General features: G+C 42.3%; 1 long non-coding RNA gene across 1 annotated transcript in view; it reads left to right on the top strand.

Annotated features, from left to right (window-relative positions):
- Positions 1-453: 453 nt before the first annotated feature.
- Positions 454-24,509, top strand: part of LOC139180011 (uncharacterized) — a 44,132-nt gene continuing 20,076 nt past the window's right edge. Inside the window, exon 1 of the long non-coding RNA XR_011564349.1 lies at positions 454-719. This is a non-coding gene — a long non-coding RNA (uncharacterized lncRNA). The remainder of the gene's footprint in view (positions 720-24,509) is intronic.

Below are 24,509 nucleotides of genomic sequence, written 5' to 3'. Positions count from 1 at the left end.
GAGATGTTCCACAATGGCACCGAAACAGCCATAAGGAAACAAATTCTGTCAATCTGGTTTAGAATTTTTAGGTTTACATTATTCCAATATTATTTTTGTGAGTTCTCCAGTTCCTGCTGAGTGGATTGCATGATATTTAAAAAATAGAATTAATGGATGCTTTAGCTCACTGGAACTGCAGCCCTAGGAGCAAGAGGAGGAGAATGAGTCTACCACAGATAGAAGAGTTGTTTTAAATTTAATTTTGTAGTGTCTAGTTGTTATGGCTAGCCTGGGCAAATGGATGAACAGTGAATAAAGAGAATGAACAGATAAATCAATATTAATGTTTTCCATTCTGTGTCTCAGAATCAATCATAAGACTGTGGCTGGGTCCCAATTTTTGGCACCAATCAAAATGACAACCTTGGTTTCTGGGACCATTCCTTGATGCATTTGTTTTTGGAGGGCAGAGATAAACTCGGGAAAGATGGAATGCTGTATTTTTCCACCAGAGACATTGTTTGTGTTGTTCTTGTCCTTCTCTTTTTTAAAGAGGTCAGGGAGGCCCTTTGCTGCAGGGCCATGTGCTAATGCTCCCAGAGTTACTGCGGCACTGCTCAGAGCACAGACGGACACGGCACCTCCTTCTCCGAAGGGTCCAAGGGCTCTTCCAATGTCATCATCTCAGCCTTCCCCACAAAACATCCCACCTGGAGACGTCCTTTATAATGTAGCGGGTGAGTGGAGAGCATTGTCAGCAGCATTAGCTGCATAGTACATGGGGGTGGATGGGTTTTAGTCTCTAAGTCGTGTCCGACCCTTGCAACCTCATGGACTCTAGCCTGCCAGGCTCCTCTGTCCATGAGATTTTCCAGGCAAGAATACTGGAGTGGGTTGCCATTTCCTTCTCCAGGATATCTTCCTGGCCCAGGGATAGAACCTGCGTCTCCTGCATTGCAGGCAGATTCTTTACTGAATCTGAGCTACGCCCAGTGCAAAATGGAAACAGATTCTTTACTGACTGAGCTACGCCCAGTGCAAAATGGAAACCAGGGGACCCTGGTTTAAGCTAGGATTTTAAGACAGGGACAGCAGAGCATTAAACCAAGAGCACACCTCTTCTGAGCAACTACACAGATCACCAACATGCCCATGAATCTGGCCTTGGTTACCAGGAGTTTGTCTTCTTGAAAGGATGCTTTATTTAGAGACACAGCATTTCAGAAGAAGAGGCAGCCACAACCAGAAAGACTTCTTCCATGCCTTCTTTTTCTTTCCTTCTCTTGTCTGGTGAGGCTGTTTCTCCCACTGATCTCTGGCATTTCTGCCCCAAACTCCACGTCATCTCCCTGCTTACTCGCTCCTTTCTCCCAACCTCTTCTTGCTCCCAGATTGTGTCATCACTGGCAAAAATATTCAAGGTGTCTCTGACAATTGTTAGCTCCTTTCTCTCCACAACTGTTGCTGTGATTTCAGAATCTGACTTCAGATACTCAGAATCCCGCTCTCTCTTTCCCCTTCCACGCCTCTCACTGTGGTCCAAGCCACCAGGATCTCTTGCTTGTAGGATTGCCATGAAACAGCCTCTGAGCTATTCTGCCTCCCTCCCCTAGGCTGCACCCTCCAGCTTGTGCTAACATAGCAGAGCATGTCTGTCCTCTCCTCACATCTCTCCAATGGCTCCCATCTGGCTCAGGGCCTTGTGTCCTAATCTACTAGCTTCCACTGGAGCCACCTTGTTTTTCTCAGAAAGATGCCCTTTCCCAGGCATGTTTGCACAAGGGCCTTTGTGGAATGCTCTCCCCTCAGATAACCCTGGTGACTCCCTGCTTCGCAGCCTCCAGGTCTTTAAATGACTCCTTAGAACTACACACTCCCCTATAGCTTCCCTATACCACCTAATGCTGTTTTATATTTCATTTTTGTCCTTAGCATTTACCTCCATTGGCTATGTGATATGTTTACTCATGTAATATATATGATATGTATTGCCTGAGTTCTGCTACTAGAAAAACCTTATGAAGGCAGGGATTTTCCCCTGTTCCCCTGTGTACCCCCAGTACCTAGGATGGTGCCTGGTATATAGCAGATGCTCACTTATTATTGGCAGGAGGATGAATCTTTGCTAGAATCAGGCTTCCTTTGATATTTCCTGCTGTATTTTAAAGCTGTCGGTCCTTGGCCTGCTTTAACCAGTTGGATATCACTTCCTGAATATCTACACTTGCTCCTCATTCATTTACTCAGAAATGTGCTGAGAGCTGCGAATACAGTAGTAAAACAGAGAATAGCTTCATGGTATTTGCATGCTAGGGACAGCAAAGCAAAAAAAAAAAAAAAGAACAGAAAGCAAAAGGCAATAGTTCAGGTGATTGTGACAATGGTTTGGTGTTTGGCAGAGCAGTAACCTGACGTCTGGTGGCCTGGGAAGTCTTCTGTGGGGGTGAAGGGAACATCTGAGATGTGATCTGAATGATAAGGAGCCACAAGGTGAGAATCTGCTGGAAGAGCTTTCCAAGTCACAGAAACCAAGTACAGCCAAGGAGCAGAAGGAAGCCATTGCAGTTGGAGTGTGGCAGAGAAGTAGCGATGAGCTCAGGGAGACAGGATGATGGGGGTGTTACCATCTAGGGTTCTTGGTCTTCCCCAGTAAATAGAAATTGATAAGAGACCAGATAAGAAATTCTGACAGGGCTTTCTTGGGGCTCCTGCTGCAGCAGGAGGGAGCAAGGACAAGTAACAATTTCCCTTGCTCTCTCTCTTAGGTGGGGTTGGGGCTGGTTCTTTATATAGGGTGAGGGTAGAGGTGGGTCCAGGGATCTGACCAGAGAGGTGGCTTAGGTGGTTTGCCCACCCCTTTGGATGGTATTGAGTGCAGGGGGGCATGCACAGTACCCTAATTTTGCTCCCGATACCCTGATTTTTCCCAGTTCTTCAGAAATGGCAGTTGGGTTTTTGGTCTTTTTGTATTAATATCTCATTGTCCATAGTTTGCCCCAACTGTACACGCATGCAGTTGTTTTTAGCCCCTTAGAGTTTCTTTGTATTTTGTTGTTAGAGGAGACGTTTGTCCAGATGTGGCAGGAAAGGGGACACTTTTCAGGGCCCTAGAGTGGATTCTTGCCTAATACTCGGAAGTGAATTGTCTGAGGAAACACATATGCTGACAAAGCAAAAGACTTTATTGGAAAGGGGTGCCTGGGTGGAGGCAGCAGGGTGAGAGAACTCAGGAGAACAGCTCTGACATGTGGCTTGCCGTCTCAGGTTTTACAGTAATGGGGTTAGCTTCTGAGTTGTCTCTGGCCAATAATTTTGACTCAGGGTCCTTCATGGTATTACACACACTCAGCCAAGATGGATTTCAGGAGAAGGATTCTGGGAGGTTGGTCTATATACGGACCGGCATCACTTCTTTCCTTTTGACCTTCCCTAAATTCTTATGGTTGGTGGTAGCTTATTAGTTCCAGATTCCTTACCAGGACCTCCTGTTTAAGAGAACTCATGCAAGTGGTTACTATCATGCCTGGCCAGAGTGGAGGGCTGCTGCTGCTGCTGCTGCTGCTAAGTTGCTTCAGTCGTGTCCGACTCTGTGCAACCCCATAGACGGCAGCCAACCAGGCTTCCCCGTCCCTGGGATTCTCTAGGCAAGAACACTGGAGTGGGTTGCCATTTCCTTCTCCAATGCATGAAAGTGAAAAGTGAAAGTGAAGTTGCTCAGCTGTGTCTGATTCTAGCAACCCCATGGACTGCAGCCTACCAGGCTCCTCCATCCATGGGATTTTCCAGGCAGGAGTACTGGAGTGGGTTGCCATTGCCTTCTCCAAAAGTGGAGGGCAGTTTTGGTCAATGGTTCTCCTAACACAGGTGCAAGCACTGCAGTAAAGCGTCCCAGGTCCCAGATCCCAGCCGGTCTTGGGTGGACCTTGCAAGTCTGGAAAGCAGTGGGAATTTTCATCTAGGCTCTAGAGTCTGTGGTGGAAAGCAACTCTCTTCTGTGTCTCAGGCTTCAAGTGCCTCAGACACTGACACTTGTGTTCTCTGGAGCACAGATCATGGTCATTGGAGGTAGGCAGACCTCAGTCCCAATTCCATTTGCATTATTTACCAAGGACATGACTCTGGGTTTGGTTCCAGAGTGGAGCACTACTCAGTTAACAAATGTTTACTGGTATTTCCTGTGTCCCTGGAGGACACCTTGCTGTGCCAGGGGTTAACTCTTCAGTTCCTGGATCTGAGGAGACCTGGGGAATTCTTGAAGAAGAGACTTGAGGCAGTGGCCTGTTACCAACTGTGCAAAAGTATTTTAGGAGTGTCATATTTTAACTGGGTATTGTCAGAGACCAAATCCAGTGAAGAGGATGCAAGATGGTGACATGTAGTCCCTTTCTGTGCTGTGCTTAGTCACTCAGTCATGTCCAACTCTTTGCAACTTCATGGACTGTAGCCCACTCCTCTGTCCATGTGGATTCTCCAGGCAAGAATCCTGGAGTGGGTTGCCATGCCCTCCTCCAGAGGATCTTCCCAACCCAGGGGTTGAACCCAGGTTTCCTGCATTGCAGGCGGATTCTTTACCATCTGAGCCACCAGGGAAGCCCAGTCCCTTTCTACCTGACACCTGTAGTCTGGGAGTTGGTCAGGGGAATATAAATCCTTGACATACATTGTCTTATTTAATTTTCATATAATCTGAGTTAGGAAGCAATACAGCATGTTAGTCAAGAGTATAGGCTCCAAATAGCTCTCTGTGTTCAAATCCAGGCTGGTCACCTTCTTAGTTGTGTGTCCTTGAGTAAGTTATGTACCCTCTCTGTGCCCCAGTTTCCTCTTCCATAGAAAGGAGATAATAATTACCTGGAGATGATATCAGCTTCCTAGGGTTGGGGTTGGCATGAGGATTGACTGTGTTTTTTCAAATAAGTAATCACAACAGTCTCTGAGGCACATCACAAGTTCCCCATTTATAGAAGAGAAAGCCAAGGCTTGGCAATTCAAGAGCCTTTGCAAATTCACATTGATGGGAGTGGAGAAGCCAGGACTGAAACCCAGATTCTTCAATTTAATACTGTGTTCTTTCTATCCCAAACTAGTGCTTCCTAAGAGGGCTACTAGTGAAATTTTATGTGGAGGTCTATATGGGTAATACCCCTTAACTCAATAGTAAGTTAAGATTGTTTAGAAAATACTTACAAAACTTTATGATGATTTTATCATAAAACTAATATAACCTTATCAGAGAAAATTTAGAAGAAGAAAAACTATCCATCTCATTGTACTTCAACAGGTCTGTTGCTCTAGGTAGATGAGATAAGCTCTGAGCAATAGTAGCAGGAGGGGTGGAAAATGGGACGGGTCAGAACCTATGACCTGCCACTGGTTACATTCTAACTTGCCCATGTTTGGGAATGCCTCCAGTGTGGGGGAGTTCCCAGGGGAAACTGCTCCCCAGTGTCTTTAAAGGAGGTCTGCGTTTGGTGGTTGTCACTACCTGGAGAAGAGAGGATGTCCTGGGTCACTGGTGTAAGGAGTATGAGAGGTAGCATTTCAGGCGTTGGATTCCATTGTGGAAGCTTCCCAGTGCTCAAGGTCATGGGGAAGGCTCCAGAGGCAAGTAGTGTGGCACATAAGATATGGTGCTTCAATGAACTGTTCTGACTTATTTTGTAATGGATGAAAAATATATAATTATCATACTTACCTGGTGACACAGTGGATAAGAATCCGCCTGCTGACAGGGGACATGGGTTCGATCCCTGGTCTGGTAAGACTCCACAAGTTGTGGAGTAACTAAGCCTGTGGGCCTCAACTACTGATACACGCACACACTACAGCCAGCAAGTTGCAGCTACTGAGCCCTTGTGCTGCAACTGCTGAAACACGTGTGCCCACAGCCTGTGCCCTGCAATGAGAAGCCTGCTCACTGCAACTAGAGAGTAGCTCCCACTCTCTGCAACTGCAGAAAGCCCGTGTGCAGCAACGAAGACCCAGCACAGCCAAAAATAAATAAAAATAAATAGGTGAATACAGCAGTGCTGTTTCTTCAGTCATGTCTGACTCTTTATGACCCTATGGACTATAACCTGCAAGTCTCCTCTGTCCATGGGATTCTCCAGGCAAGAATGCCAAATTAAGTTGCCATGCCCTCCTCCAGGGGATCTTCCTGGTCCGGGGATTGAACCTGAGTCTCTTATGTCACCTGCATTGGGAGGCGGGTTCTTTACCACTAGCGTCATTTGGGAAGCCCAAAATATAGCAGTGTGTACATGTGAAAAAAATATCTTAAGTGTATATATATATATATATATATATATATATATATATATATATAATATATATAAATTATGCAGCAACATCCCAAACATTTGGATCCTGTACAATGTGCTTTGGGAAATGCTTCACAGAATGGCAAGAAAATATGTTGTTTTGAGAAAAATGTTCAGAGACAATGAAACAGAGGCCTGGGTTGAAAAAAAAAGATTCTTTCTAAGATACTGACTTAGAATGGGACTAAGAATTCACCTGAAAGCAAAAGACATGGTGATCAAGCAGGGGCATATGAGTGAAATGAACACCCCTTACTCGTGTGTGTGTCTGTGGGTCTGCATGGCCATGTTTGTAAATACTTTGTACCAACATCCTTGATCCTTTCATCACTAAAGACATCACTTTTATGAAAACTGGCCTATAGCATGTGTGTTAGATACTTTGTTTCCTCTTAGCATCTCTTTCCCTCTCCTGTTTTTTGGTGCCCCTATTTCCTTTGGCATTAAAAGACGCAGACTCCTTGGAAGGAAAGTTATGACCAACCTAGACAGCATATTAAAAAGCAGAGACATTACTTTGTCAACGAAGGTCCGTCTAGTCAAGGCTATGGTTTTTCCAGTAGTCATGTATGGGTGTGAGACGTGGACTATAAAGAAAGCTGAGTGCTGAAGAATTGATGCTTTTGAACTGTGGTGTTGGAGAAGACTCTTGAGAGTCCCTTGGACTGCAAGAAGATCTAACCAGTCCATCCTAAAGGAGATCAGTCTTGGGCGTTCACTGGAAGGACTGAAGCTGAAACTCCAATACTTTGGCCACCTCAGGCGAAGAGCTGACTCATTTGAAAAGACCCTGATGCTGGGAGGGACTGGGGGCAGGAGGAGAAGGGGATGACAGAGGATAAGATGGTTGGATGGTATCACCGACTCAATGGACATGGATTTGGGTGGACTCCGGGAGTTGGTGATGGACAGGGAGGCCTGGCATGTTGCAGTTCATGGGGTTGCAAAGAGTTGGACACGACTGAGCAACTGAACTGATTTCTTTCGGCGGGGATCACTCCTTTCCCTTTCTCTGTCCTTGTGGTTTTATAAGGGCTCTCCCTTCTCTGGCTCTATGGGTGGGGTCATGATACTTAATCATCCTATCCCCAAATACTGAAGACCAGTGATTGGTTCAGGAGAACCAAAGAGAAGCATGGCACTCTTGCTGGCAATGTTGGAGCAGAGTGTTCTCTGTCTACACAATGCAACAGCTGTTCCTGGTCTTGCTACTCTATTCCATCAATTGGTTTCTTGATCCCTGAGCTGATACTGCTCTGTTGTCATTACTATAGTTTATGAAATGTCATAATATTTGGACAATTTCCTCAAACCCAGTGTTTAGGAGTATCTTGGGACACTTTTGCTTTTACATATACATTTTGGAATTGACTAGCCGGTTTCCTTTGAAAATTTTGATTGGAATTTGCAAGTGAATCCATAGATCGCTTTGGAGGTAACTGGTATTGTTGAGATTTGGAGTGTTTGTGCTCACTTTGGTAGTTCATATACTGAAGAAGACTTGGAGCTTTCTTAGAAAGATACACAAAAAGAGCAACTTTTTTTTTTTTGCCTAGCAAGAATGAATTTTCTCTCTTTAGGAGATGATGTCTTCTCATTAAAGATGCAAATCTCATTTAAAAGACCATTTGAGAACTGAAGTTCAGTTTTTGAAGTTCTTTACTGACATTCTCCTGGCAGAACACTATAAAAGTTTGTTTATTTTTATTTTTTTAAATTTTATTTTATTTTTAAACTTTACAATATTGTAGTAGTTCTGCCAAATATCAAAATGAATCTGCCACAGGTATACATGTGTTCCCCATCCTGAACCCTCCTCCCTCCTCCCTCCCCATACCATCCTTCTGGGTCGTCCCAGTGCACCAGCCCCAAGCATCCAGTATCGTGCATCGAACCTGGACTGGCGACTCATTTCATACATGATATTATACATGTTTCAATGCCATTCTCCCAAATCTTTGTTTAGATGAAAGATAATTTTGCCTAGTCTAGGTTGACAGTCATTTTTTCTCAGCAGCTTAAGGATATCCTTTCGCTGACTTCAGGGTTCTAAGGATGCTATTGGAAAATCAACTTTGCTTATTTGCTGTTCTTTTGTGGGTGATCTGTTTTTCTGTTCTTTGAATGACTTGCAGATCTTCTCATTGTCTTTGGTGGTTTGAATTTCATCATAATGTGTCTGTGGATTTAATTTTATTTGTCCAGTTTAGTACATGTTGTGCTTCCTATTTCTAAAGACTATGTTTTTCATCAGGTTTAGAAAATTCTAAGCCATTTTCTATTCAATATTTCTTTCCTCCATTCTCTGTTCTTTTCTCTGGTACTCTGAATGCTTGCTACTGTCTTGCCCACATCTCTTAATCTGTTGTGTTTCCATCTTTTCATTTTTCTGTGCTGTAACTGAGATAATTTATTCACCTCCACGTTTCAGTTCATCGTTGTTTTTTCAGCTGTGACTAACCTGCTGTTCAACTCATCCATTAGATTTTAATTTCAACTATTATATTTTTACTTCTAAAAGCTTTTTTGCCCTTTAAAAAGCCTATTAGGTCATCTTTAATACCTTCTAGTTACTCATCACTGTCAAAGTTCTACCTTTTATTTCTTTAAATAATGCATAATAGCTATTTTAAATTCTTCTTTTGAGAATATTTAAGATTCTTGGGTGTCAATCTATTTATGCTGATTCTTATTCAGACTTACTTGTTTCCTTGTGTGAGTTTTGTAAGTTTTTTATGTGAACGCATATGTTGTCTTTAATCTGTGGGACTTTTGAGGGCCCATTATATGGAAAGTGTTTTTCCAGAGGGAAATTTTATTTGTATCTGTTTGGAACCAGGGAGAAATGATTGAACTAGAAACGCTTTAATTTCCTTTGAACATCCTGGAATAATTCCGAAATATCAGCATCAGCACTTTAATGAGGACCAAGGATCAGTTTTCCTATAGCAGACTTGATGTTAGTAATTTAACATTTTCAATCAGGGAAAATATTTTGCATTTAATTATTGCCCAAATTCCCAACACTGGGTTCAATCTGCTGTCTCTTTTTCCTTTTCTTGAGACTTTTCTAGGTTTCTGCAGAATCTGGTAACTAAAAATTGTATTTGCTGAAGTTTATCCAGGATTGAGCTGTATTTTAGAATGAGAGACCTTCTGAATGTTTACTCTACCATATTTCTGGAAGTTGACAACTGAAAAACTTTATGCATCTCTCGTGCACTGCAGTTTATAATGAATTTTCATATATGATATCTATTTGATCCTCACAACTTTTAAAATAAAAATATTCAATTTCATCTAAATTTTTAACTCAATTTAAAGATATATGTGGGAAAATTCTGGTTGTAGAAACAGCTTTTTCATGCTCAAATGCTTTTACCTAAGTATTCAAGTGTAAGTATACATATTCCTTGAGACATAGAGATGTTTGTGGAGCATAGTTAAAAATGATTTTGAGCTGCTTATGTTTTCATACATTTTGTTTTCTTACCGAAATTTTCAAAGGAGGTGAAATAGTCAAACGAGTTAGAGGAGGTAGCAGTGTAAAAATATAGTTGCCAAGTGTTACTTAGCTGGAAGAGAGACACATACGAGTTTTAAGAACCTGGGGAGAATGGCAGAGATTATCTTTCTGCTCTGCTTTCATCTTCAGGTCTCCAAAGCCAAAGAAAGGGAAAAAATGATTGCCCATTAGCCAAAAGAGTCTTGAGTGAGCCCAAAAGACATGGGACTTGGATTTCTGACTTGCAGAGGGAGTAGAATGAAGGTTCTTAGATCTGAGAGTAAAATTTGAGATTCACTGAGAAAAAGTACCTGTGATGTAAACTTCATTCTTTAAGTTTTAAAAATAATCTATCCTTTTTGATTCTCTTAATAATGTATTTGATAAGTAAGTTAAAAAGTTTTGATGAGGTATAATTTATCATTTTTTTTCATTTATGATTAATGTTTTTGTATCTTGTCCAAGGTTTTGCAATTTTTTTCCAATTTTTTAAAAAACTTATATAGCTTAAATTTTTACTTTTAGAGCTATTATCCATCTCTAATTTTTGTGTAAGGTGTGAGGTAGGAATTTTTTCCCCCTATACATTCAAGTTTTCAGTATTATTTGTTGAAAAGATTTTCTTTTCCTGTTGAATTACTTTGGCATCTTTGTCAAGAATTAATTGATCATATTTATGTAGGTCAATCTAGGTTGGTCATAACTTTCCTTCCAAGGAGTAAGCGTCTTTTAATTTCATGGCTGCAGTCACCATCTGTAGTGATTTTGGAGCCCCCCAAAATAAAGTCTGACACTGTTTCCACTGTTTCCCCATCTATTTCCCATGAAGTGATGGGACCAGATGCCATGATCTTCGTTATCTGAATGTTGAGCTTTAAGCCAACTTTTTCACTCTCCTCTTTCACATTCATCAAGAGGCTTTTTAGTTCCTCTTCACTTTCTGCCATATGCCAACAAAGGTCTGTCTAGTCAAGGCTATGGTTTTTTTCCAATGGTCATGTATGGATGTGACAGTTGGACTGTGAAGAAAGCTGAGTGCTGAAGAATTGATGCTTTTGAACTGTGGTGTTGGAGAAGACTCTTGAGAGTCCCTTGGACTGCAAGGAGATCCAACCAGTCCATCCTAAAGAAGATCAGTCCTGGGTGTTCATTGGAAGGACTGATGCTGAAGCTGAAACTCCAATACTTCGGCCACCTCATGCGAAGAGTTGACTCATTGGAAAAGACCCTGATGCTGGGAGGGATTGGGGGCAGGAGGAGAAGGGGACGACAGAGGATGAGATGGCTGGATGGCATCACCGACTTGATGAACACAAGTTTGAGTAAACGCCAGGAGTTGGTGATGGACAGGGAGGCCTGGCGTGCTGCAATTCATGGGGTTGCAAAGAGTTGGACACGACTGAGCAACTGAACTGAACGGAACTGATGTAGGCCAATTTCAGTTGGACTTAAACTTAAGATCTGTGTGTTATCATTTGTGATAATTATACCTCAACCACAAATGATGTAATAATAAAAAATCTTTTTCCATATCTAGGTTATGCTTGCCAAACAAAGATAATAATTAGTGAATAAGGAAACATGTGTCTTCACTCCAACATGTCTACTTTCTATAGAAGTACATCTACTCATTCATTCATTCAATATGGATTTATTTAAGAGCTATTACCTGCTAGATACCATGGGGGCCTCTGGGCACACAGAATAAGCAATCCATGGCCCTTGTTCATGAGGAGCTCAGGACTGTGAGAAGAGACTGACATGAAAATGAACATAACAACACAGTGTAGTAGGAATTGTGAGGCAGGTAAATGTAGGGCATTGTGTAAGCCAAAGTGAGCCATCCAGCCCAACTTAGAGAGGTTAGATTGGGAAAGAGTTGTCAAAGAGCTTGTGAACTATTTACATTCGAGATTGGTGAGAGCTGGCTTGGCATAAAGTACCACACACGATTACAGTGGTACTGAGATTAGGAACTTAAGTCCTTGACCTGGGATCATTCAGCTAGTAAATGTGGAGTCTGGATTTGAAACCAAGTCATTCCAAAGGCTGAGTTTTTTGTTTTTTAATCACTGTTTCATGTCAAAGAGCTTGTGAGTTAGTTTTGTTCAAAGGAAGATAGGTAAAAAGCTTATCTCTATAGTTACTTACCTGGGTTTTGGATATTATAAAAAATTTTTCCCCCAGAAAATTGTGCTGCATGTATTTTTAAAAAAATTAATTAATCTATTTAATGGAGGCTAATTACTCTACAATATTGTGGTGGTTTTGGCCATACATCAACATGAATCAGCCATGGGTATACATGTGTCCCACAATCCCACACCCCCCTCTCACCTCACTCCCCACCCCATCCCACTGGGTTGTCCCAGAACATCAGCTTTGAGTGTCTGCTTCTTCCATCGAACCTGCACTGATCATCTATTTTTACATATGGTAATATATACATGTTTCAATGCCATTCTCCCACATTGTCCCAACCTCGCCTTCTCCTGCTGCTGCTGCCAAGTCACTTCAGTCGTGTCCGACTCTATGTGACCCCATAGACGGCAGCCCAACAGGCTCCCCCGTCCCTGGGATTCTCCAGGCAAGAACACTGGAGTGGGTTGCCATTGCCTTCTCCAATGCATGAAAGTGAAAAGTGAAAGTGAAGTCGCTCAGTCATGTCCAACTCCTAGCGACCCCATGGACCACAGCCCGCTAGGCTCCTCTGTCCATGGGATTTTCCAGGCAAGAGTACTGGAGTGGGGTGCCATTGCCTTCTCCTACATAGTCTAAAAGTCTGCTCTTTACATCTGTGTCTCTTTTGCTATCTTGCACATAGGGATGTCCTTACCATCTTTCTAAATTCCATATATATGTGTTAATATACTATATTGGTATTTCTCTTTCTGGCTTACTTCTCTCTGTATAATAGGTTCCAGTTTCATCCACCTCATTAGAACTGACTCAAATGTGTTCTTTTTTATAGCTGAGTGATATTCCATTGTGTATGTATATGTACCAGAACTTCCTTATCCATTTGTCTGCTGATAGACATCTAGGTTGCTTCCATGTCCTAGCTATTGTAAACAGTGCTGTAATGAACATTGGGGTACATGTGTCTCTTTCAGTTCTGATTTCCTTGGAGTGTATGCCTAGCAGTGGGGTTGCTGGGTCGTATGGTAGTTCTATTTCCAGTTTTTTAAGGAATCTCCACACTGTTCTCCATAGTGGCTGTACTAGTTTGCATCCCCACCAACAGTGAAAGAGGGTTTCCTTTTCTCCACACCCTCTCCAGCATTTATTGTTTGTTGACTTTTGATGGCAGCCATTCTGACTGGCATGAGATGGTACCTCATTGTGGTTTTGATTTGCATTTCTCTGACAATGAATGATGTTGAGAATCTTTTCATGTGTTTGTTAGCCATCTGTATGTCTTCTTTGGAGAACCGTCTGTTTAATTCTTTGGCCCATTTTTTGATTGAGTCATTTATTTTTCTGGTATTGAGCTGCTTGTATATTTTTGAGATTAGTTCTTTGTCAGTTGCTTCATTTGCTATTATTTTCTCCCATTCTGAAGGCTGCCTTTTCACCTTGCTTATAGTTTTATTCTTTGTGCAAAAAAGCTTCTAAGTTTAATTAGATTCCATTTGTTTATTTTTGTTTTTATTTCCATTATTCTAGGAGGCGGGTCATAGAGGATCTTGCTGTGATTTATGTCAGAGAGTGTTCTGCCTATGTTTTCCTCCAAGAGTTTTATAGTTTCTGGTCTTACATTTAGATCTTTAATCCATTTTGAGTTTATTTATGCATATAGTGTTAGAAAGTGTTCTAATGTCATTCTTTTACAGGTGGTTGATCGGTTTTCCCAGCATCACTTGTTAAAGAGATTGTCTTTTCTCCATTGTATATTCTTGCCTCCTTTGTCAAAGATAAGGTGTCCATAGGTGCCTGGATTTATTTCTGGGCTCTCTATTTTGTTCCATTGATCTATATTTCTGTCTTTGTGCCAGTACCATACTGTCTTGATGACTGTTGTGCTGCATATTTTTAATTTGTAAAACAAACTTCATTTTACTGTGAAAACCCATCCCACTCTTTGAAGTAGTTCATGGTTGGACCAGGGTAGGGGTGATCCATTAGTACTCAGCAGAGCAAGACAGCTCTGAGGACAGAAAGCCAGGGAGAGTGGTATGGCTTCTGCCAGAACCCCTGCCAATGAGTCACAAACATTTTCTCACTGGTTAAGTATTCTTTGAGATCCTTAACTCTATTTATGAAAGCTGGAAAATGTCAGTAAAAGTAGCATGTTCAACATAGTGTTTCAAAACATAAGATACGTTTTGATCATTCTGAGAAAAATGGTCAATGAATATTATTAAATAAAATGTTTATAAAAGGGCCAAGCAAATACTCATAATCTCAATGCTATTACATTCTGATAGCTGCTTTCAAGGTAGACTTTTTCCTTGGTAATATCTGAGGTCATCTCACCAAATATATATTTGATGGTACACTTACTTGTTAGGGAGATTTGTTCATTTATGTTTTGATGTGCCTACTATTCTCATTTTATGTATTATTTGTAAGACTTTGGTTTTTAAAAAATTGTCACTGTTTATAGATCCATATTTTCTAAAAGCATTTGCCTATTTTCTCATACTGGTTTGGAATTCCTAAGAATTGGACTATGTACTTTTACATGAGTTCTTTTCATTTTCTTCTGTCTTGAAATGTGAACATCATGTACCAGGGCTCAGACAACTGAGAAGCGTTGGAACTTAGAGTGAGACCTGTCCCCTGAGGGAGAGTACTTGAGTATAGACCCATCTGCACTGGCTAAGAGAACAGCAGAGAACATCAAACACAATGGGATACTGGCTTGATTAGAATACAGCCAGTATTAAGCAGGGGAGGGGTAAGTGATGTGTCCAGCTAAAGGATTCTGAGTTCTGAGAGGCATGTGCACCAACCAGGATGCTTTCAGCTACAATAGTAGAAAACACCAACACAATAGGTGTATGCCAAATAGAAGGTCATTTGGTCATGTAACTGGAATTCCAGAGGCAAGATTGGCTTCAGGGTTGATTTTACCCAATGGTTTGGACTGCCTTTCTGTCTGTTTTTTCATTCTGCTTCTCTTGCATCATCCTGAGATAGATGATGAGGTGACTAACCACTCCCATGCACCATGTGTGGATGTGATCACGTCCAGAAGAAAAGTGAGAGTGTCCCTCTGGAAACCCCTATAATCCACATTGGCTCATACTTGAACCAGTCACCATCAACGAAGATGACAGATTTCCTTTGAATTCATCTGGCCTATTGCTGGAGTTGGAGTAGCTGTCAGCTTCTCCTGAGGCAGATGACCACTGTAGGAGAGAGTACTTTGTGGGGGATGAGGTGGTGAATGCATGCAGAGTAGACTCTCTGATATCCACAACAACAAGGAGTTCAGAAACAATGTATCAGAAATTTAGATGTTATCAGCATCAGGGTAGATTGAGAGCAGCTAGGCCCCAGATGAGGGTTGGTATTATTAAGGGAACAGGAATGAGGCTAAGATACCAAACCATGGTTTATGGAAACCCAGCCAAAAATCCAGATGGGAGAACTGGAACTCAAGACTGGGTCTAGATCAGCAGCCGTGTGAACTAGTGGCTGAGGTCAGGATTGGCATGAGTAGGCCAGTAGAATTCAGAAACAACAGTGAATGGATTGTGCTGTGCTTAGTCGCTCAGTCATGTCTGACTATCTGTGACCCCATGGACTATAGCCTTCCAGGCTCCTCTGTCCATGGGGATTCTCCAAGCAAGAATACTGGAGTGCGTTGCCGTGCCCTCCTCCAGGAGATCTTCCCAACCTAGGGATTGAACTCAGGTGCATGGATTAGGTAAGAGTAAATAAGAGGAGGAAATCAGGCTGATCCAGGAAGGGGAGCTGTCGCCCAAATGGCAGACCAAGGTGGGGCAGGACCTTCCCCTTGACTGGGGTAGAATCACATAGTAAGAAGAAAGGCCAGGTGAAGAGGGAGGGATGGCTGGGATGAAGGAAAGGGTAGTTAAGTGCCAGAGGGCAGGGAGTCAAGACAAAGCCACTGGGGGCAGGGGAGGGTATGCTGCTGCTGCTAAGTCGCATCAGTCGTGTCCAACTCTGTGCAACCCCATAGACGGCAGCCAACCAGGCTCCCCCTCCCTGGGATTCTCCAGGCAAGAACACTTGAGTGGGTTGCCATTTCCTTCTCCAATGCATGAAAGTGAAAAGTGAAAGTGAAGTCGCTCAGTCGTGTCCGACTCTTAGTGACTCCATGGACTGCAGCCTACCAGGCTCCTCTGTCCATGGGATTTTCCAGGCAAGAGTACTGGAGTGGGTCGCCAGTGCCTTTTCCAGGGGAGGGTATGCTATGCTATGCTAAGTCACTTCAGTCGTGTCCAACTCTGTGCGACCACATAGACGGCAGCCCAACAGGCTCCGTCGTCCCTGGGATTCTCCAGGCAAGAACACTGGAGTGGGTTGCCATTTCCTTCTCCAGTGCATGAAAGAGAAAAGTGAAAGTGAAGTTGCTCAGTCGTGTCCGACTCTTAGCGACCCCATGGACTGCAGCCTACCAGGCTCCTCCATCCATGGGATTTTCCAGGCAAGAGTACTGGAGTGGAGTGCCATTGCCTTCTTTCTCCAAGGGCAGGGTATAGTTACACTTATTGCAACCTCCTTGGTAGCTATGCTGCCATGTTTATGCTTAAAGTAATAGTGCTCATCCTTTGCTATTGGTGGTCACATGGTGTCAGTTGAGGGGTGAGTGTAGTTGACACCCAGGTTTCTTAATGAAGAGAAAAAAATCTTCCAGCTGAAAATCTGTTCTCAGGTCAATGAGAAAGGTGACAGATAATATGTTACTAGCATTTCTGTCAATTATCCATTATGTTATGAGGATTGTATGTTGAAACACTGCAGATAAAGTGTCTCAATTAAGATTATAATTTAGATTTAATAAGAATTATTATATGTTAATAAAACATCAATTAGCAGTTAAATAGCCATTGATCCAGGTACAATAAGTATGTCAGAAAGACATCAAGTTGTCACTGAAATAACTGAAAATTGCATGAGCAACATGTGAGCAATTAGATTCTCAATATATTCAGCCTATAATGAATGTCAGTACATTTAATTACCATTTAACAGGAAAGCTTAATGTAAAGTCTCATGCCATTAACTCACATACCTGTTTAGTTCTTCAATAGATACGTTTATTCAGTGGTTCATTCAACAAATATTTAATTAAGCACACATAAGGTGAAGTGAGAGAAACATGAATATTAAGTACATTTGATTCCCTGTCTTCAAAGAACTTAAAATCTAGTATTGAAATCTAGAGTCTCCTACATGGAAGAATAAAGGGACTAGATAGAGCACAGTATATTTTTCACATATTTTCTGATTAAGTTCCAGTTATCACAACCATCAACTGAAATTTCTCACATGTTGAAAGTAAACTTTGTTGGTGGAGACTGCTGAATTTAGAGGATGCTTGTTACCACAGCACAATGTAGGGATGCTGACTGATACAGTGAATAGATGAGTGACTGACTGAATCAAGCCAGGGATGTGTGTTCTGGTATGATGCTGACATAGAAGAAGCTAAAGCTTTATCATCCTGGATATTTGGAGAGGGGTGTTTGAAAAGTACATTAGCTTTCAGTATGGTAAATGAGCATTTATAAGTAAAATTACTTATGGCATTTTCATGCTCAGTCTCCAAGAATCTCAATTTCTTTAGGACCATAGAAGGATCTGGAAGGGAAGTAGCCACTAATATCTGAAAAAAAAAAAGATAAAATGATGAATTTTATGTTGTGTGAATTTTATCTCAATAAAAAGATATAAAGTTATATATAATTTTATTTTATGTGTATATATGCAAAAAATTATATATATACATGTATATTGCTGCTGCTAAGTTGCATCAGTCATGTCCAACTCTGTGCGACCCCATAGACGGCAGCCCACCAGGCTCCCCCGTCCCTGGGATTCTCCAGGCAAGAATACTGGAGTGGGTTGCCATTTCCTTCTCCGATGCATGAAAGTGAAAAGTGAAAGTGAAGTCGCTCTGTCGTGCCCAACTCTTAGCGACCCGATGGACTGCAGCCTTCCAGGCTCCTCTGTCCATGGGATTTTCCAGGCAAGAGTACTGGAGTGGGGTGCCATTGCCTTCTCCGACATGTATATTAATATAATAGTAGTATGGGCTTCCCAGGTGACTCAGTAATAGAGAATCCACCTGCCCAGCAGGAGATGTGGGTTTGATCCCTGGGTGGGGAAGATCCCCTGGAGAAGGAAATGGAAACTCACTCTAGTATTCTTGCCTGGGAAATCCCATGGACAGAGGAGGCTGGCAGGCTATAGTACATGGGCTCACAGAGTCAGACATGACTTAGCAACTGAACAACAGCAACATAATATGTTTGTAACTAAAGTAGATGTGTTCCGGAGTGCCTGCATAGGTCAGGCTCTCCTTTCACTGAGATTGAACTCCTCCTCCTCAGGGGATTCCTGAAGCCATGTTTCCACCTTCTAACTTGACTCCCCTGGTGCTGTGAAGGCCTTTAAGATGCAGGACCTCTCTTGGAGTCTGGAATTCTCTCCCAGGCCCTGCTCTGGAAAGTTAGGCACTGGTTCTTTTTGCTTTCTGGATTTCTTCTTTCTTTAGGCTCTTTCTCTCGGAACCAGAAAGGTGTTTAAATTTTTTTTTTTTTTTAATCTCATTGTCAAGCAGGAAAATGGCTATATCATGACTGCATTTTACCCCATGTGAATTTATTTTACAAATAGTGTTCAAGTACTTCAGGCTTTGGCTCTTGAAAATCATAATTCTTTTTCCTTCCCAGAAAGTTCAGCTCTTGCTAGGAACTTCGAGATCTTCTTTAGTTGTTCAAAAGAAATCTGTGTCTCTCTTCAGCCCTTTCATGGGTGTCCAAGGACAGCTGGAGCTGCCTTAGTGCTCAGTGGTGGGGCAAGTAATTGATCCTGAGAAGCAAAGGAGTGAAAACCATTTACTGTACATGTTGTGACCTAACAGACCCCAAGCCCAGACTTCCGTAAATCTCCTGTATGTGCCAGATTTGGTTAGTGCTTGACTTAGGGAGGTAAAGATAATCTGTGTTCCACCTTTAAATAACCAGAAGCTTAGATAAGAAATGCACCGCAGGAGATGAGAGAGGGAGACATTGAGAGTTGGTTGGGGGAGGAAACTGAGTCAGAAGTGGCCATGAAAACAAGGTCTTTAGGAATTAATGGGAGTGAATCTAGATGACACGGCTGGACATCCTCCTGATTTGGGAAAGGTAACCCCAGAAGGTTGGATGTTTGAGGACACCTATAGAAATGACACCTGAATTAAAATTGTAAGAAAAACAGATGAATAAAAAAGGAACGATCTGCTCAAAAAGTGGAAAATTTAGGCACATATTTCAAAGATGGGTTAAAAGTTGTTTCTAAATTCAATATTTTTTCTCCATCTCAATTTTCACTTAGGTTAGTTTGTATCTATCAACAGAGTTAAACTTTAGCTTTAGAAGCTACTTTTAATTAATTGTGTCTTTAAAAATACTAATTTATTTCCTTAGCTGCATTGGGTCTTAGTTGCAGCACGTGAGGTCTTTAGTTGTGGCATGAGAACTCTGAGTTGTGGCACGTGGAACTGGTCCCCTGACCTGGGATCGAGCCCTGGGTCCCTTGCATTGGGAGCATGGAATCCTAGGCACTGGACCACCAGGGAAGTCCCTAATTAGTTATGCCTTAAGAAATGACTTTCTAGGATCTACTGTTTGTATCCATTACTCCTGCAGCAGGAGGAATTCTGCTGCTGTCACTCTGTGAGGTGGGCTAAGATAGACTGAGGTTAGAGCTCAAGGGGAGCACAGCACTGGGTAGCGAGGGGAGGGAGGTGCAGAGGCAGACAAAGGATTGTTTCAGTACCTGGACAGCTCCAAGTGCGGAGCTAGGCCAGTGTCGTCTTTATGTCCGAATCTTACTCTATTGCATAGCCAAATAGATGAAGGGATTGCACAGAGTAATTATTTTACAGTCAAGCTGGGTCCCCACTTTTGGCAAGTGGATGAAAGAGAAAATAAATGAACAGGAGTGATGGACAGTTTGTGTGCTTCTTTGCTTGGACTTTCCCTTCCCCTAGAGGAGTCTGGGTTGGAACAAGTACGACTTCCCTGAGTAAATTAATCCTGACCATAGGCGGCAGGGGAAGCTTCCACCAGCTCCCTCCCACATACAAACGATAGGCTTAAAGGAAGTAAAAAGGCGATTTGAATGGCAAGTACTTAAAAAGACTCCCTTGTTCTCCACCTTCAGGTCTAATAGCCCTCCCCAGAGCAGACACAGAGTGTTCTAAGAGAAATGAAAATATCCTGCCTAAACACACACGAGCACATAACAAAAGCCAAGTTAAGAAGGTTAGCGACTTAGTTGTCTCAGCAACATGCCATCAAGTTGAGATGAGCAGGAAACGCAGATAACACAGGGAAGAAGGAAAACATCATAAGCCCACAAAGAGGGGATAGCCAGGATGCTGAGAAGAAAAGCAAAGCCCCTTTTCTTGCTGTTTCATTAAGGGGAACTTAACTTTTAAACAGCCTCTCAAAAAAGCTAAAATAGAATCTGCTTTTGTGTAACCTGTGTACTTGGTGTGTGTTAAGAAATTGTGTTATCAGCATTTCCTGTGTGGCACCACATTCAAAAGCAAAGTTATTATGAATGTTCGCATAATTCCACAGGGAAACAAGATGGTGTCATGTTAAAATGGGATTTGATTTTTTTATTAGAAATTAGCAGTCTGGGATAAACGCACAGAAATGGCCAAATGTAGATTGCTTTGCTTACTTGAGCCCAAACTCATCATAATATTATAGCACAAAATGAGACAAATGGGCATTTGAGGGCCTGATTCTTTCTCTTCTAAGATTATATTCAGAAAATTGCTGACATTTGGTTCCTAGGAGAGGGACATTTCTGATCATGGAAATACAACATCTATACTTTTCAGCCAGGGCTGTAAAATTGTTATTGGAACAGGAGCATGGGGGTAGGAAGGAAGTTAAAGAAAGTCAGGAAAAGAGGTATGAAGTGGGAGACAATCAGCCCATTCCTTTGTTATATGTGCTAAGTGGCTTCAGCTGTGTCTGACTTTTTGCGCCCCTATGAACTGTAGCCTGCCACACTCCTCCGTCCATGGGATTCTCCAGGTAAGAATACTGGAGTGGGTTACCATGTCTTCCTCCAGGGGATATTCCTGACCCAGGGATAGAACCCACATCTCTTAGGTCTCCTGCACTGGCAGGCAGGGTCTTTGCCACTAGTGCCATCTGGAAAACACCTCTAGTTATTAGAAAATGTGTTTTAATGTTGAATCAAAGTATATCACCAGGTAACTTCTCATATCCTGTAATCTGGAGCCATGAAGAACAAATCAGCTTTCTCTGGTTACATTAATTCTTTAGATATTTGGATGATAGCATTTCTTCCCTTGATCTTCTCTTTTCTGGGCCAGGGGTTCTTAAAATGTGGTCCTCAATCTGTGACATCAGCATCATCGGGAAACTTGTTAGAAATGCAAATTATCAGCTCCCCTCCCCCTCCTAGGGCATAGGTCCCAGTGATCTGTGCTTCAAAAATTCTCCAGGTGATTCCGATGCAGGCTCAAATTTGAGAACCACCGCTGTAGGCTGCAGAGAAGGCAATGGCACCCCACTCCAGTACTCTTGCCTGGAAAATCCCATGGACGGAGGAGCCTGGTAGGCTGCAATCCAAGGGGTCGTGAAGAGTCAGACATGACTGAGTGACTTCACTTTCACTTGTCACTTTCATGCATTGGAGAAGGAAATGGCAACCCAAATGGCAACTCCAGTGTTCTTGCCTGGAGAATCCCAGAGACGGAGGAGCCTGGTGGGCTGCCATCTACAGGGTCGCATAGAGTCAGACACGACTGAAGCGACTTAGCAGCAGTAGCAGCAGCAGCTGTAGGCTGAGTTGTTCACTAGACTCTCTCATTTCAATTCACTCATTCATTCATCCATCCATTCATTCATACATTTAATAATCATAGGCTAAACACATATAAACTGGGACTAGGGATAAAGACATGAAAGTTTGTGTACTCAGACAAGAGATGGTTTCAAGATCTTGCCTCATCCTAACTGTTCTCTGGTTGCCTGGTTGGTTGTAATTCTCAAATGTGATAAATCAGCATGTAGCACAGCAGGACTGCTTCCTCCCTAAATATAACATTTATCCCACATTTCATCCACATTGTGGACATGAAAGAAGTTGTTCAGTGCCTGAGTGAATCTGAGAGATGAGTGAGCAAGGATCTAGGATAATTAAACAGGTGTTTGGGGAAGATTAATCTGGGACTAGTAGTTAGAACTGAATTAGGAGGTGATGTAGATTACTCCTCCTAATTCACTCTTAGTGAATCAGCCTCCCACTATCCAGGCTCTTGTGTTGTTCCTGCCCACATTCATGCTAGACTTGGTCATGTGACTTGCTTTGGCCAATGAGGTGTCAACATCCATAAAATAAGCAGAAGTTTGTTATGTGCATTAGAGTTTGCCCTCTTAGAATACAGCTTCCAGCTTGTTGTGCAAGTCCTGCTTAGTATGGTCCCCTCAAGGGATAAAAGAATATATGAAAAGAAAGGTCCAGAAATCCTGGCTGTCCTCACTGCCCTGGCTGCAACAAGTTTTCTGCAGACCTCTATATTAGCCCATATGAGACCAGCAAATAACTGCTCAACAAATCTCCCAAATTATCAAATATAATTTACCCATGGTGCTTTTAGCTGTTAAGTTCTGGGATGGTTTGTTGCATAGTCATAGAAGATTAATACTGAAGAATTCTAAAGACAAAAGGGGGCTTTGAGGACTAGGGTAATCAGTGGGGTAGGACCAGGGAGATGGGCAAAGGAGGAGATCTCACATGAGAGGTAATTTCCCTGTAGAAGAAGCTCATCTTTGGAAGATAAGTAATGGTTCTGAGATTTCAGAAGCATAGAGAATGACAGAGACAGAGCCTAAACAATATATATTTCTATTTTTGGTAAATATCTCTATTATATGTTCTTAAGAGGGAACAAATGGCATTTTGGAGATTATCTCTATTATCTCTAGTAGTAGAGGCTGTCATTAGAGAGTATGGTGAACCCTTTGTCCAGACACTTTGATAGATCCTGTTAGAACTGTGATTTTAGATGTATTTGCTGCCTATGGCTATGTTACAAGTGACCCCCCAAAACAGCAACTTAAAACAACAAACATTTATTTTCTTACAGTTTCTGTAGGTCATCCAGGTATGTTTTTCCTGGGATCAGGGTCTCTTACAAGAATACAATTAAGGCACTGACTAGGACTGCAGTAATCTCAAGGCTCCACTAGGGAAGGTTCACTTCCTAAACCCCACACAAGGCTTTTAAGAGGATTAAGATCCTCATGGGCTGTTGGACTGTGGGATCCCAGTTCATTGCTTGCTATTGACTGGAACCTTCCCTTAGTTTCTTGTCATGTGGGCCTCCCCATAAGGCAGATCACAGTGTGGCATCTGGCTTCATCAGAGCAAGCAAGAGGACAAGCACAATAGGAAGCCAAAATCCTTTTGGGACCTAATCTTGGAAGTGACAACCCATCACTTTTGGGATCTAATCTTGGAAGGGACATGTTTTATTTATAACAAGTGAGTTTGTAGGTTAGCCTACACTCAAGAGGAGGGCATTAGGCAAGGACATGCATACCAGAAGGTGAAGAACACTGGAACCATTTTGATGTTGTCTCCTATTCTGGGATTTTGGGGGTAAGTGGTACTTCTGACTGCACAGCACGTACGTGGCTACAGCCTGGTTCTCTTGGGGCAGAATTTCCATCTTCTTGGATGAGGAAGATTGAAAACCATCCCAGAGCCACCCTCTAGGCCTACAGTCTCTGAATCATTCACATAGAGGAATTTATTTTCTGAAGTAAGCTCATTCCTCCTTTGCTGAGAGAAGATCTGGACCGGTGATGGAATGGCACTGTTTTCTCTCCATTTCACCCCAGGACATCAGTCTTTATATACAACTGCTTGTCTTCCTTCTATTCAAACTCAAGTTCTCTCTCTTCAACAAACCTGCTACCTTAATAAAGCCTTTCCTTGATTCAGCTGCTTCCTGTGTTTGCCAGCCTATTCCTTTCCTACTTATGACATCCAAACTTGCTAGCTAAGCGGCCTTCTAACCCCTGTACTCACTTTCTCCCCATTGCTCCGTGTATAAAGTTCACTATCTGCATCCACTTCCGGCTCTCTACTAAAATTACACTCTCCAGAGCAGTCAAGGACACTCTTCCTTCCTTGCAACCACTGGCCCTTTGTCAGACTCATTCCCTTGACTTCTTTATAGCATTTGACGACCCCTACCCCCTGTTTCTTGCAGAGTTGTCCTTTGGTTTCTAGTGTAGGTATACTGTTCAGGATATAGTAGACACTCAAAAAATATTTGTAGCTGAATGAATACACTGCTGGTTCTTTTTATTTATTTATATATATCTTTGTTTGTGGTTGTGCGGGGCCTTCGTTGCTACATGTGGCTTTCTCTAGATGTGGCGAGTGGTGGCTACTCTCCAGTTGTGGTGTGTGGGCTTGTTGTGGTGGCTTCTCTTGCTGTGGGACACAAGTTCTAGGGT

This window comes from Bos indicus, chromosome 1 (assembly GCF_029378745.1).
Source record: "Bos indicus isolate NIAB-ARS_2022 breed Sahiwal x Tharparkar chromosome 1, NIAB-ARS_B.indTharparkar_mat_pri_1.0, whole genome shotgun sequence".
Lineage (NCBI taxonomy): Eukaryota > Metazoa > Chordata > Mammalia > Artiodactyla > Bovidae > Bos > Bos indicus.
The sequence above is the reverse complement of the archived record's forward strand: the minus strand, read 5'-3'. Positions and strand labels throughout refer to the sequence as shown.